At 31.1% G+C, this 14,975-nt stretch overlaps 2 pseudogenes; both read right to left on the bottom strand.

The window, feature by feature from the left end:
• Positions 1–13,089: 13,089 nt before the first annotated feature.
• On the bottom strand, positions 13,090–13,205 carry LOC111742604 (annotated as a pseudogene).
• A 1,592-nt stretch (positions 13,206–14,797) lies between these two features.
• On the bottom strand, positions 14,798–14,916 carry LOC111742590 (annotated as a pseudogene).
• Positions 14,917–14,975: the final 59 nt, after the last annotated feature.

Here is a 14,975-nt window from a genome sequence, read left to right as displayed (position 1 = left end):
AATAATAATAATAACAACAACAACAACAGCAACAACAACGACAAGCTAAAAGAATTCATCACCACCAAACCAGTATTACAAAAAATGTTAAAGGGACTTCTTTAAGAAGAAGGAGAAAAAAAAATATGAATAATAAAATGGCAATAACTATCTACCTATCAATAATCACTTTAAGTGTAAATTGAATAAATGCTCTAATCGAAAGATATAGGGTAGCCAAATGGATAAAATAATAAGACCTATGCATATGCTTGTACAAGAGACCTACTTCAAATCAAAAGAAAAACAAACTGAAAGTAAAGAGATGAAAAAATATGAAAATAAAAATGAAAAAAACCTGTGGTAACAATACTTAGATCAGACAAAATAGACTAAAACGAAGGTATAATAAGAGACAAAGAAGCACATTGCATAATGATAAAGTGATCAGTCCAACAATAAGACATAACCCTAGTAAACTTTTATATACTCAACATAGGAGCACCTAAACATATAAAGCAAATATTGACAGACATAAAGGGAGAGATTAGCAGTAATACAGTCATTGTGGAGGACTTTAACACCTAGATAACAGGAATGGACAGATTTTCCAGACAGAAAATAGGCAAGAAAATGGCCTAAAATGTCACACTAGAGTAGATAGATTGAATTGACAATTTTAAAGCATTTACTCCAAAAGAAGCAGAATATACGTTCTTCTCAAGTGCACATGAAACATTCTCCAGGTTAGACCACATGTTAGGCCACAAAACAAATCTCAATAAATTTAAGGAGATTGAAATCATATCAAGCATCTTTGACCACAATGGTATAAAACTAGAAATAACTTACAAGAAAAAATTTAAAAACACATAAACACATGGAAGCTAAATAACATGGTACTTAATAGTAAATAGGTTAAAAATGAGATCAAGGAAGAAATGATAAGATATCTAGAGACAAATGAAAATGAAAACACAATGACCCAAAATCTGTCGGACACAGTAAAAACAGTCCTAGGAGAGAAATTCCTAGCAATACAGGCTTATCCCCCCTAAAACAAGAAAAATCTCATAATAACAATCTAACCTTACACCTAAAGTAACTAGAAAAAGAACAGCAAAGAAAACTCGAAGTGAGTAGGAAGATGGAAATAATAATGATCAGAGCAAAAATAGTCTAAAAAAAAATACACACATGAAAAAAGAATAAAACCAATAGCTAGTTCTTTGAAAAGATAAACAAAATTGGAAAACCTTTAAACACACATCAAGAAAAAAAGAGAGAGGACTCAAATAAATAAAATCAGAAAGTAAAGAGAACTGACTCCATAGAAATACAAATGATTATAAGAAAATACTATAAGCAATTATCTGCCAACAAACTGGACATTCTGGAAGAAATGCATACATTCTTAGAAACATACAGTCTTCTAAGACTGAGTCAAGAAAAAACAAAATATCTGAACTGACTGATTACTACTAACAAAATCAACTCAATCATTAAAAACTCCCAACAAACAAATGTCCTGGACCGGATGGCTTTGCAGGTGAATTTTACCAAACATTAAAAAAAGAATTAACACCTACTGTTCTCAAAATATTACAAAAAAAAATCAAGAGAAGGGAAGATTCCCAGGCTCATTCCATGAAGCCACGATTACCATAATTACAATACCAGACAAAGACATTAAAGTAAATAAATAAATTGGACAGATTTTCCAATTTATATACCGCTATCCCTAATGAACAGAGAGGCAAAAATTCTCAATAAAATATTAGCAAACTAATTTCAGTAACTCATCAAAAAATATCATACACCATAATCAAGATGGATTTATTTCTGGGATGCAAATTTGGTTCAACATCAACAAATTAATTGTGATATGCCACGTTAAAAATTGAAAAATAAAAATCATAGGATCACATTAATAGATGTAGAAAAAATGTTTGGCAGAATTCAGCATGAATTTATGATAAAAACTCTCAGCGAAATGGGAATAGAGGAAATAAACCTCAACATAATAAAGGTCATGTATGACAAAACTACAGCTAACATCATTCTAAATGGAGAAAATATAAAAGCATTTTTTCTTAAGATCAGGAACAAGACAAGAATGAGCACTTTAATAATTTCCATTCAATGTAGTGTTGCAAGGCTTAGCTACAACAATCAGACAAGGCATCCGAATTGGAAAAGAAGAAGCAAAGGTGTCATTATTTGCACCTTGATACTATGTAGAGAGAACCCTAAATATTCCACACACACACAAAAAAAATGTTAGAACTGATAAATTCAGTAAAGTAGCAGAATACAAAATTATTACTCAGTAATCAGTTATATTTTTATACACCAATAATGAACTATCAGAAAGTAAAATTAAGAAAACAATTCCATTTACAATTACATTAAAAAATAAAATAACTAGGAATCAATTTAACCAAGAAGGTAAAAGACCTGTACTTGGAGAATTATAAATCATTGAAAAATGAAATTAAGGAAGATACAAATAAATACAAGCATATATCGAGTTCATAGTTATAAAGAAATAACATCGTTAAAATGTCCATACTACTCAAAGCCATCTATAGATTCAATGTAATCCTTATCAAAATACCAATGGCTCTTTTTACAGAACTAGAACAAATAATTCAAAAATTTATACGGAACCATAAAAGATCCCAAATAGCCACAAAAATCTTGAGAAACAAAGTTGGAGTTATCACACTACCTGATATCAAACTATACTTCAGGTCTACAGTAATCAAAACAACATGGTACTGGCATAAAAAACAAACAAACAAACAAACAAACAAACAAACAACAAAAATACAGATATATTGACCAATGGAACAGAATAGAGAGTGCAGAAATAAATCCACATCTATACGTTCATTTAATATATGACAAATGAGGCAAGCATATACAATGGGGTAAAGACAGTCTCCAAAAAACCATGCTGGGAAAACTGAATAGATACATGCATAAAAGACGAAACTGGACTACCTTCTTACACTATATATATGAATAAACTCAAAATGAATTGAAGACTTAAATGTAAGACCTGAAACCATAAAATTCCTATAAGAAAACATAAGAAATAAACTGTCTGACATTGCTCTTACTAATATGTTTTTCAGATATATCTCCTCAGGCAAGGAAAACAAAATAAAAAATAAACAAATGGGAGTGCATCAGACAAAAAGTTTTTCCACAGTAAAAGAAACTATCAGCAAAATGAAAAGACACCCTATTGAATGGGAGAAGATATTTGCCTATGATACATCTGATAAAGGGTTAATTTTCAAACTTTATAAAGAATTTATACAACTCAACACTCAAAACAAACAATCCAATTAAAAAATGGGCAGAAGACCCAAAAAGGCATTTCTCCAAAGAGGATATACAGATGGCCAGTAGGTATATGAAAAGATGCTCAACATCACTAATCATCAGAGAAATGCAAATTAAAACTACAGTGAGAAATGACCTCACACCTGTCAGAATGACTATCATCAAACAATTAAAAAAAAAAAGTATTGGTGAGGATGTGGAGAAAAAAGAATCGTGTTGCACCGTTGGTGGGATTGCAAATTTGTACAGCTACTATGGAAAAGGATTTAGAGTTTCCTCAAAAAATTAAAAATAAAACTACCGTATGACCCAGCAATTGCACTCTTGGGTTTTTACCATCCCCCAAAACCAAGATACTAATTTAAAAAGATATATGCACCCCTATGTTTACTGCAGTGCTATTTACAATAGCCAAGATATAGAAGTAATAGTGCCTATCAATAGATGATTTAATAAAGAAGAGGTGGTATATATACACAATAGAATATTAGCCATAAAAATCTTACCATTTGCAATGACATGGAGGGACCTAAAGGGCATTATGCTAAGAGAAATAAGTCAGACAGAGAAAAATAAACACCATATAATTCCACTTATATATGGAATCTAAGGAACAAAGTAAATAAACTTTCAATTGCTAATTGAGAGGGAGGTTGGGGGACTGAGTAAGAAGTTGAAGGGATTAAGAAGTACAAATCGATAGTTAAAGAACAGTCATGGGGAGCGGGAGTTCAACATAGGGAGTATAGTCAATAATATTGTAATGGCTACGTATAGTGCCAGGTGGATATGAGAGTAATCAAGGGAATTACTTTGTAAATTATATAAATGTCTAACCATTGTGCTGTACACCTGAAACTAATACAAAATACAAAATAAAACATAAAATAAGAGTCATCCCAAATGCCAGAGTCTATTCTCTGGTATTCCATGTATCCCTAGATATGAGTTGAATAATTCTTTATTGTCTTGATATCTCCAATAACTTCAAGCAAACAAAAACAATATACATTTTAGTGGTACTCTTAAGAGTTAGTCCAAATTATCTAGTCTGTTGAATTCTTGAAAGATAGTATTTAATTTTCATTATTTACATTTCCACACACGTTGATTAGGCTGGGCTAGGCTTTCTCTGAAATCTTGTTTGTCAATGGAGTTTTTATCTCTATGTATGCTGTAATTTTATCTCTGAAATTTATAATCATAGTACGTAAAACTAAATGTGAATGCTTTAACAAGAATAGTTGCCATTAATTAAGCTCTTCTAGTTGCTTGTATTTACTAAGAAAAATATCCCTGTCTCTTTTCCCTAATCCCATCTTCCATTGATTCTCTTTCTCGGCTAATTACTTTATTATCTGAGGAAAAAAGTTAATCAGAAGAGTTCTGCAAACTCTTATCATCATGTCTACTCACTCATTATGTCTAAGCTTTTAGACACTTCCTTCACTCTTGTTTCTACCACACATTTTACTCCCTATTCTCACTTACTTAAAAATTCTCACCTTCTTTTAAAGCGTTTTTATTTTTCCTCATTTATTCTCATTAGCTACAAGGATAATGCAATGTCATAATGTAAAAAAAAAAAAAATTTACTCTTTTGACCTCCATCTCTTTCCAATAATAACTTCATTTCTGTGCTTCCTTTCTTTTGAAAGTAAAACTGTTTGTAGATTTCCACACAGCCTGAATCCAGTTTCTCTCACCCCATTGCTTCTCTTCCCCTCTATTTCATCTAAAAGTGCTCTTGTCACTGCCATTATTACCTCTATTCTGCTAAATTCAGTTATCAATTCTGAATCCTCTTCTTACTTAACAACTCAACAACATTTGGCACATTTACTTAGCCCTTGAAATGTTTTCATGAGTTGGATGCCAAAATATTATACTCATTACATGTCTCACTCTCTCACAGAAAGATATTAGACCTTTTTTGTGATTCCTTCCCATAATGCTGACCTCTAAATATGTATGTATGCCAGGACTTGGGCCTTGGATATCTCTATATAGTCACTTTTTATATGCAATTTTATTATTTTAATGCCATATACACTCTAATAACTCCCAAAATGTGGTTTTGATCTATAGCCAGATCACTTTTGTAAATTTCAGATTGATATATGTATCTGTTGCATTTGATATTTGTAACATTTGCATTTGAAAAGCCAATGGCTATATATGTTAATATTTTCCAAAAATAAACTTTTCATTATTTCTATTAAAAACCCATTCCACTGTCATGACCATCTTAGATGTTCAAGTTAAAGCCTGAGAATCATTCATGACTCACATCTTTGTCTTACATCCTCATTCAATCTGTCAACTAATTCTGCCAGTTCAAGCTTCATGATATGCCATGATCTGATAAGAATTCATCATTTTTACTGATACCACTCTTGCCTATCCACTATGATTTCTCACGTGGAGAACAGAAAAAATTTACTAACTTGCTTCTCTTAACTCTTATTCTATAAGGCAAGTAGTGCTATAATTCTGCTCAAAACATTTCAATGAACAAAGCAGAGAATTACAAGAAGAGAAAACCAGAAATTTTCAGAGGGGCCTATTATCCTCTATAACATCTTGCCTTTACTTTTCTCCCTGAGCCTCACTCTTATTCTCCCTTCCACTGTATTTCTGCTTAGCTGGCTTCATTCTTGTTTTCCAAGTACAAAAATGCAAATACCTTTCTACTTCAGGGTATTAGTACTAGCTTATCTCCTTTCGAAGAACTTTCTTCCAGCTTCCTTTTGGACTTTGCTCAAACATTATATTTTAAACAACCTCTTAACCCATGTCTTCTTTCTCTTTTTCTTCTTTTATACTACTGTTAATCATATTTCATAATAAATGTTTTACTTATAAATCTGTTCAATGTTCTTTACTACCTATTGAACTATATAAACTTCATGATGTCAGTAATTTTTGTTGATTTTGATCAAAGTGCCTGCTCATATTTATGCTCTTAAGAAAACATTTTTACTCCTGGTGTACTTCACATCTCAGACTTTTTTCATTTGAAAATTTTGTTATAAAATATGTTGTTATTCAATGAGATATAAATATAGATAGTAGCAAGAACAACTTTTTCTAGTGAGTTCTCTAAAGCTAGAGAAATAATATAAAACCCTTTACACATTATATAAGTAGTAATTCTACTTAGAGCAATATTTTCTGAAGAGCATACAAGTGTGGTAAATCACTATTTTAATGGCTTCAGACCTACTATTAGAAAGTTGAAGACAAAGACATTTCTTTGATCTTTGATCTTTAATATTGTTGGTAGCAGATAAATAGATTTAAATAATAGTTTTAAAAACTTTTAAAGTGATTTTTCCTGCTTTATTTTAATTGTAATTCAAATTTAAAGATACACTGCAAGTGTACTTAAAAATATATGTTATTTATACCCTTAGTGTATTTTGTATTTTACTTTCAAATACACTTACTATAATTACCACTTTATTAAATATCAGAAAAAAACAAGAAGTTTTAAAAATAATTAATAAAGAATTTTCAATAAGTAAACTTTTATGAATTATAATATACATCAAAAAGAGTAGAGACCATAAATCAATAATTTTTTTCAAAGTGAATTTACCTATATAACTGGGACTCAGATTAAAAATGGAATATTACTTGCATGTCAGGAGCTTCCTTTATATTTTTTTCAAGGGACTATTGCCCCAAAAGTAAATTCTACATTCACTTATAACACCATATTTACCTGTATGGATTTTTACCTTTATGATTTTTTACCTTTATAAATTTTTCATTTTTTACATACCTGAACTTTTTCTCTTTTGTGTTTTTCTTTGCTTAACATTATTTTTGTGAGCTATATCCATGTTTTTGCATGTGGCAATGTAAAAATTAGTATTTTTTATTGTGGCAGAATATTCCACTTTATGAATATTGTTATTTATTTATTATTCTGCTGAACAATGTTTAGATTGTATTCAGTTTTTTACTAATATTCAATGCTACCATGTACAGACTGCATGTCTTGGGTGGGTATATATAGTCAAGCCTGTTAAATATCAAAAATTAAATTAATGACTCCATAGATGTACACATGGTTAATTTTAGCATATACTGCCAAATGATTTCTCAAAGTGTGTTCACCAATTTACACTTACCAGTAGTGCATGAAAGTTTTATTTGCCCCATATTCTTTTTGAGTCATTATCATGGATTTTAATCATCACAAGATACTACTATAGACTAAAAAAGTTAAACACTCTCTTCTATTTATATATTTGCCATATTTTTATCTTGTTTTTATCCTGTTCACTTCTTTTGCCAATTTTCTATTTTTCTCCTTTTTTTAAAAAATTCAATTATAATATATATACATATCTTCTTATTGTGTAGTTTTATATTTTCTTTCTTAGTAGTATATTTTGAATAACAGAAAATTTAATTTTAATGTAGCCCAATTTATTATTTTTTTTCTCCTTTGGGTCTGACCATTTCTGTTTTCTGATTAAAAAAAATATATTTATTACTACAACTACAGAAAAATATTTTTTTTCATAAACTTATCGGTTATTATTTACTTTTTACATTTAGATTGATAGTCCACCTGAAACTGATTTTTAGAAGTATCAAATTGAGCTAATATAATTAACTTAAAATTTTATCCTCTTCTCTTCGCTGTATTGTTACCTGTGTCATAAATGACAATTACTATATATGGAAGGATTTATTTCTTCACTTTATTAAGTCCATTGGTCTGCTTTTCTATCTTTACATCGATTTTACATTCTCTTAATTACAATAGCTTTATATATATAATCTCAGTTTCTGGTAAAATGCTTGAGGTTTAGAGAAACACTATTTATGCATCTTTGGAACCAAGTGTTTAAAGTCATTGGGAGTAAAATCTAAGTATATCTACTTACAACATAACCTAATACATTTTACCATAAATGGATAAATCATTATTAATTCTTTATTTCCCAATTATATTCATATACATCTTAAACTTTTTTTAATAACATCGATCAATGCATTTTATAAAACTTTGTTTCATACATTTATGAGAAAAGGTTGCAGCAAATGATGTGCTTCTAAAGAGTGAAATTTAGGAATAACTGCAACAATTTTTAACAGCCCCAGATTTTGATATAAAATCTTGGGATGATGACAGAGACAAAAGGCACAGCATGGTAAAAAGGAGATAAAAGAAATGGAAGACACACTAGGGTGTTTGAGGGAAGAGAATAAATTATAAGCCAATTAAATGTGAAGATTTTCCCTAAAAAACAGGGGTGACTGGTACTTTAAATACTGGGTGAAGTGGGTTTTGGGACCTAACACAGTCCACAGAACAAGAAGCAAAACCTGATGGACCATATGAAGCCTGGGCTAGGGTCAGTGGTACTGTGCTTTAATGGGAGGCAAATCTCACACTCTATATTCTAGAAAGAAGCATAGAAAGAGCAAGCAGAATCTCCCTTAGACCAGAAGGTGAGCCCCCCAGAGTACCTGGTTCTAACACTATGTATTTGATCTTTTCCTGGGGCAAAGCTCTTGGGCAGCTCATGTAGTCCTGTTTCTGGATTATGATATCTGGAGAACTCAGAAATTGAGACAATTTTGAATTACTTGAGAGAAGTGAGGTGATGGCAGGGTTTGAAATTCAAAACAACCTTGGGATTTGGTGCTCAAGAGAAACTTGCTTTTCTCATATACAGATACATTCTTATGGAAATTCTTTTTAAAACCAGGCCCTGTGACACTGTCAAAGTCATATTCTCTAATTCAGTCAACTTTTATCTTTACTACAGATCCTTTCATGCTGCTTTTCAATTTGCTTCACCTGAAGAAAAAGCAATTGAATGTTATAGGATTTATTTGTGTTTCATAGCTGGCTGAGTAAGGCATTGTAACCTCCAAAAAAGTTTTAGATATGTGGAAATGACCTACTCTCCCACAAACTGCTCAACAGATTATAATATAAGCAAGTCTCAAAAGAAAATCTCTGCCACCCATGCAGACATTTATTAATCATGCATTTATTAGCAAGCCATCACAAAACAGTTCCAACAGTTCATTCTCTCAGCTTGAAAAAACTGTTGTCCTTTTAGTTATCATGACCACATCTTAAAAGATTCATGTCTGGCAGACCGTCATCTTTCCAGGGTCTGGAAGGATTTTCTAACCACTAAAGTTGGCATCACAAATCCACCTAACCCAGTGGCAGAACAAGGATGTTTTAAGAATCAAGTTTGTCATGCCATCCCCATGAGCTGTCTGTCTCATTGGATTTTTATATAGTTACTTGTGTGAGAAGTGTTTTGAAATATTTTAGCCATTCCACATAATTGAAATACATTTAAATTGGACAAAGAAAGCTTATTCGAAATATTTATCATGCTAGTTGATGGAATATTCTTTTCACTAATAAAAGTTCACTTCTGACATTCACTGTTAATTTTGTAAGTGTAGGCTGTAAATCAAATTCAGATTAAAAAGAAAACTCTTATTGGAGCCAACTGTGACATGCAGGTATTATGAATAATGCTAGATGGCTACATATAGGTTATACATTTTTTATTAGGACACTATCTCTACAGAATTATATTTTAACTAAAATAACACCCATATAATGCCACATTATATATGATAAAGTATTTTTTTAAAAGTTGTAAATATTGTAGAATCTAGTTAGTCTAAAATAATCAAATCATAAACATTTCAAGTTACTTTATTACTTCATATGGAAGAGCAGGGATTAGAGTGAAGTTTAATAGATTGAGTATGATGTTCGAAAATACAATGAATATTAAATTGACATTTTATTTTGCATCTTAACATTTAAGTCAAAAAGTGCATCATTAAACTATGGGACCTTCTTGAGACAGTAAATTTACCCTGAGGCATTGGAAGACAACTCCCATTTAATTAGTTTTAAGACAACAATAAGAAACAAACATAAAATTTAAGAAACAAACATAAAGGATTAAATACTAATGTCTTCCCCACTTTAAGATTAGGAAAATGAATTATATCATGTAATAGAGTTCTTGATGAAGAAGTCAAAGATACTTCCTATCATATCATCTTTCATAATGTATTCTTCAGGTAATGCAGAAGATTGATATAGATTGTTTAGGTTTTAATTAACACTATACAGAAAATACATTTAAGAAGTATTAATGCAGTTCAAATCATTATTGAGGTTTAAATCCGATAGTTAAATTTAACTGAATTTGTAAAATAAGGCCATAAACTGATAGGAAACAGCATATTAGCAAACTGCTCTAGAGGCGAGTTTATTTTTCTTTTAGAAGTATTTCTAATAGAGTGCCTCTGGAAAAAGGGGAACTCACTATGTTTACCTTTTTCCTGACTTTGTGTCTTTTGAGGAAACCCATGGTAACTCTTGGGAACTCATTCTCAATATAGAATAGCAAGTATATGTTAAGTATTGTTATAAAATTAATGCCAACGATATTAAAAATTTGCAAGCAATTATAACTTTTCACCTACTTTGATATCTATTAATGTTTGCATCATTCTGAAAACGACTCATCATTCCTATTTAACTTTAATTCTCACTTTCAAATACAGTGTTAAAATAATGGACTTTTGCAACAACAGCCTTAAAGTGAAAAATTATAGGATGTTATTTAATTACATGTCTATACAATAATTTAGATAAAAATGGAATAACTGAAATGATGAAAAGAGATAAAATGTGTCTAATAAATTTATTTTTAGCTAGCATTAATTTCTTTTCCTATTATAAAATAAATTTAAAATTTTAACTTTTTTTTCAGAAATGTAGTAAAATTTTACTAACCACATAAACAATGTTTCTGGAAGAAAAAAATCCACTATTCTAAAATTTTGGTGACAAAAACTTTGTCCCAGATAAAATCTGCTAGCAAAAATACTTTTAAAATTACATATGAGACTTTTGTATGTTTATGCTAAATTGATGACTCTAATTCTGTATTATAACGCCAAAAGAAGAAATTTCAACACTTAAGAAGTTTGCTTACTTATCATTCCCTCTCTTGAGTTGCTTACTTATGTTTCTTTCTTTTTTTCTTTTTTTCTTGTGCACAGAAATTTATTTATTAATTTATTTTGATTAAAATTATTGAGATGACATTGATTAACAAAATTAATTAGGTTTCAAGTGAACAATTCAACAATACGTCATATGTAATTATATTGTGTTCACTACTCAAAGTTAAATTTCTTTCCATCACCATATATTTGACCCCATTTACCCTTACCTATCTCTCATCTCCCCCTACCCTCTGATAACCACTAAACTGTTGTCCATGTCCATGAGTCTCTGTTAGTCTTGTTTGTTTGTTGCTTTCAGTTTTATATTCCACATATTAGTGAAATCATATGGTTTTCGACTTTTCTGTCTGACTTATTTCGATTAGCTGATAATCTCAAGATCCATCCATATTGTCACGGACGGTGGTATTTCATCTTTTCTTATGGGTGAGTAATATTTCATTGTATATGTGTACCACATCTTTATCCAATCACCTATTGAAGGGCACTGTGGTTGTTTCCATGTCTTGGCCACAGTAAATAACACTGCAATGAACATTGGGATTGCTGGATCACATGGTAATTCTATTCTTGTTTTTTTGAGAAACTCCCATACTGTTTTCCATAGCAGCTTAACCAATTTATATTCCCACCAGTAGTGTATGAGGGTTCCTTCTTCCCCACAATCTATCCAATATTTGTTACTCCTTGTCCTGTTGAGGACAGCCATTCTAACAGGTGTGAAGTGATATTTCATTGTTGTTTTAATTTGCATTTCACTAATAGCTAGTGAAGATGAGCATTTTTTTCACATGTCTGTTGGCTATTTGTATGTCTTCATGGGAGAAGTATCTGTTCAGGTCCTCGGTCCATTTTTTAATTGAATTTTTTTTTATTAATATTATTGTTGAATTGTATGAGTTCTTTATATTTTGGAAAGTAGGCTATTACTGGAAGCATTGTTTGCAAATATCTTCTCCCATTCAGATGGTTGCCTCTTAGCCTTGTTGATGGTTTATTTTTGCTGTGCAGAAGCTTCTTAGTTTGGTATAGTCTCATTAATTTATTTTTGCTTTTGCTTCCCTTGCCTTTGAGGTCAAATTCATAAATCCTTTTAAATCCATGTCCATATTTCTAGTACTTATGTTTTCTTCTATGCAATTTTTTGTTTGTTTGTTTCAAGTCTTATATTTAGATCTTTGATCCATTCTGAGTTAATTTTGGTGTATGGTGATAGATAGAAGTCTAGGTTCATTCTTTTGCTTGTGGCTTCCTAGTTTTCCCAGTACCGTTTATTGAAGAGGCTTTCTTTTTTTGGCTTCTCTGTTGAAAATCATTTGACCAAACTACTGTAGGAGTTTAATTCTGGATTCTCTATTCCGTTCCACTGGTCCATGTGTCTGTTTTGCTGCCAATACCATGCTGTTTTGATTACTGTCACTTTGTAGTATAATTTGAAGATGTACAGAGTGATGTCACCATCCTTGTTCTTTTTTCTCAGGATGGCTTTGGCAATTCGGGGTCTTTCGTGCTTCCATACAAATCTGATGATATTTTGCTCTATTTCTTTATAAAATGCCGATGGTATTTTGATTGGGATTGCATTAAATCTGAATATTGCTTTGGGAAATAAGATCATTTTAACTATGTTGATTCTTCCGATCTACGAACACTTTCCATTTCTTATTGTCTTCTTCAAATTTTTTTATTATTATTTATTATTATTATTTATGCCTACAGCACCTGGTCTTCCTAGGTGGTCTCCCATCCAAGTACTAACCAGGCCTGACCCTGCTTAGCTTCCGAGATCAGACATTGGGCTTGTTCAGGGTAGCATGGCCATAGACCATGGACCGTGGCTCCACTGGGGCGTGAACCCAGGATCTTCTGCGTGTAAAGCAGATGTGCTGATTTGTACACTATGGAACCATGTCTTTCTTCAATTTTTTTTAATGATGTCTTATAGTCTTCAGTGTATAGGTCCTTCACATGCTTCATTGGGTTTATTCCTAGGCATTTTATTCTTTTTGTTGCAATTGCAAAAGGATTTTTTTTTCATTTCTTTTTCTGCAAATTAATTGTTATTGAACAGCAACACTATAGATTTTTGTACAATGATTTTGTATCCTGAAACCTTACTCTACTAGTTTATTATCTCTAACAGTTTTTGGTGGAGTCTTTAAGGTTTTATAGAGAGAGAATCATGTCATCTGTAAAAAGTAACAATTTGACTTCTTCTTTCCCAATTTGGATGCCTTTTGTTTCTTTCTCTTGTCTAATTGCTTTAGGTAGGGCTTCCAACAATATTTTGATTAACAGTGGTGACAATGAACATCAATGCTATGTTCTTGATTTCAGAAAAAAAGATTTCAGTTTTTCATTATCAGGCAGGATGTTAGCTGAGAGTTTGTCATATATAGATATATAGCCTTTATTATGTTGAGATATTTTCCTTCTATACTCACTTTATTAAGTGTTCTAATCATACATGCATGCTGTATCTTGTCAAAGGCTTTTTCTGCATCTATTGATATGATCATATGATTTTTGTTTTTTATTTTTTTATGTGGTATATCATATTAATTGATTTGTGTGTTAAATTGTCCCTGTGCCCCTGGAATGCAGCCCACTTGATTATGATGTATAATCCTTTTAATGTAATGTATTTTATTTGCTAGTATTTTGTTTAAGATTTTGCATCTGTATTCATAAGAAATATTGGTCAATAGTTGTGTGTGTGTGTGTGTGTGTGTGTGTGTGTATGTTATCTTTACCAGGTTTGGTATTAGGGTAATGTTGGTTCATAAAAAGAGTTAGGAGGTACCACCTCTTCTTCAATTTTTTTGGAAAAGTTTGAGAAAAATAAATATTAAATCATCTTTGAATGCTTGGTAGAATTCACTGGTGAAGCCATCTGGTCCTGGACTTTTACTTTTTTGGTAGTTTTTTGATAATTGTTTCAATTTCCACACTGCTGATCAGTCTATTCAGATTTTCCAATTTTTCATGATTCAGTCTAGGAAATTTGCATATTTCTAAGAAGTTGTCATTTCTTCTAGGTTATTGAATTTGGTGGCATATAGTCTTTCATAGTATTCTTGTATGATCTTTTGTATTTCATTGATATTTGTTATAACATCTTTCATTTCTGATTTTGTTTTTTTGTGTCCTTTTTCTTTTTTCCTTAGTGAATCTAGCCAGGGGTTTGTCAATTTTATTAATCTTCTCAAAGAACCAGCTCTTTGTTGCATTAATTTTTTCTATTGTCTTTTTATTCTCCATTTTATTTAATTTTGTTCTAATTTTTATTATGTCTTTCCGTCTGCTGACTAGGTTTCATTTGTTCTATTTTTAGTTCTTTTAAGATGCAAAGTTAGGTTGTTTATTTGGGATTTTTTTTTGTTTGTTTCCTTTTTCTTTTTTCTTTTTTCTTTTTTAACATCTACAGTACCTGGTATTCCTAGGTGGTTTCCCATCCAAGTACTAACCAGGCTCAACCCTGCTTAGCTTCCAAGATCAGACGAGATCGGGCATGTTCAGGGTGACACAGTCGTAGACTTGATTCCTGAGATAAGCCTGTAATGATATAAACTTTCCTCTTATTACTGCTTTTTTTT

The sequence above is a fragment of the Pteropus vampyrus genome, unplaced genomic scaffold (genome assembly GCF_000151845.1).
Source record: "Pteropus vampyrus isolate Shadow unplaced genomic scaffold, Pvam_2.0 Scaffold97, whole genome shotgun sequence".
In the NCBI taxonomy this organism is placed as follows: domain Eukaryota; kingdom Metazoa; phylum Chordata; class Mammalia; order Chiroptera; family Pteropodidae; genus Pteropus; species Pteropus vampyrus.
Note: the sequence above shows the minus strand (reverse complement) of the source record. Positions and strands in the feature narration are given on the sequence as shown.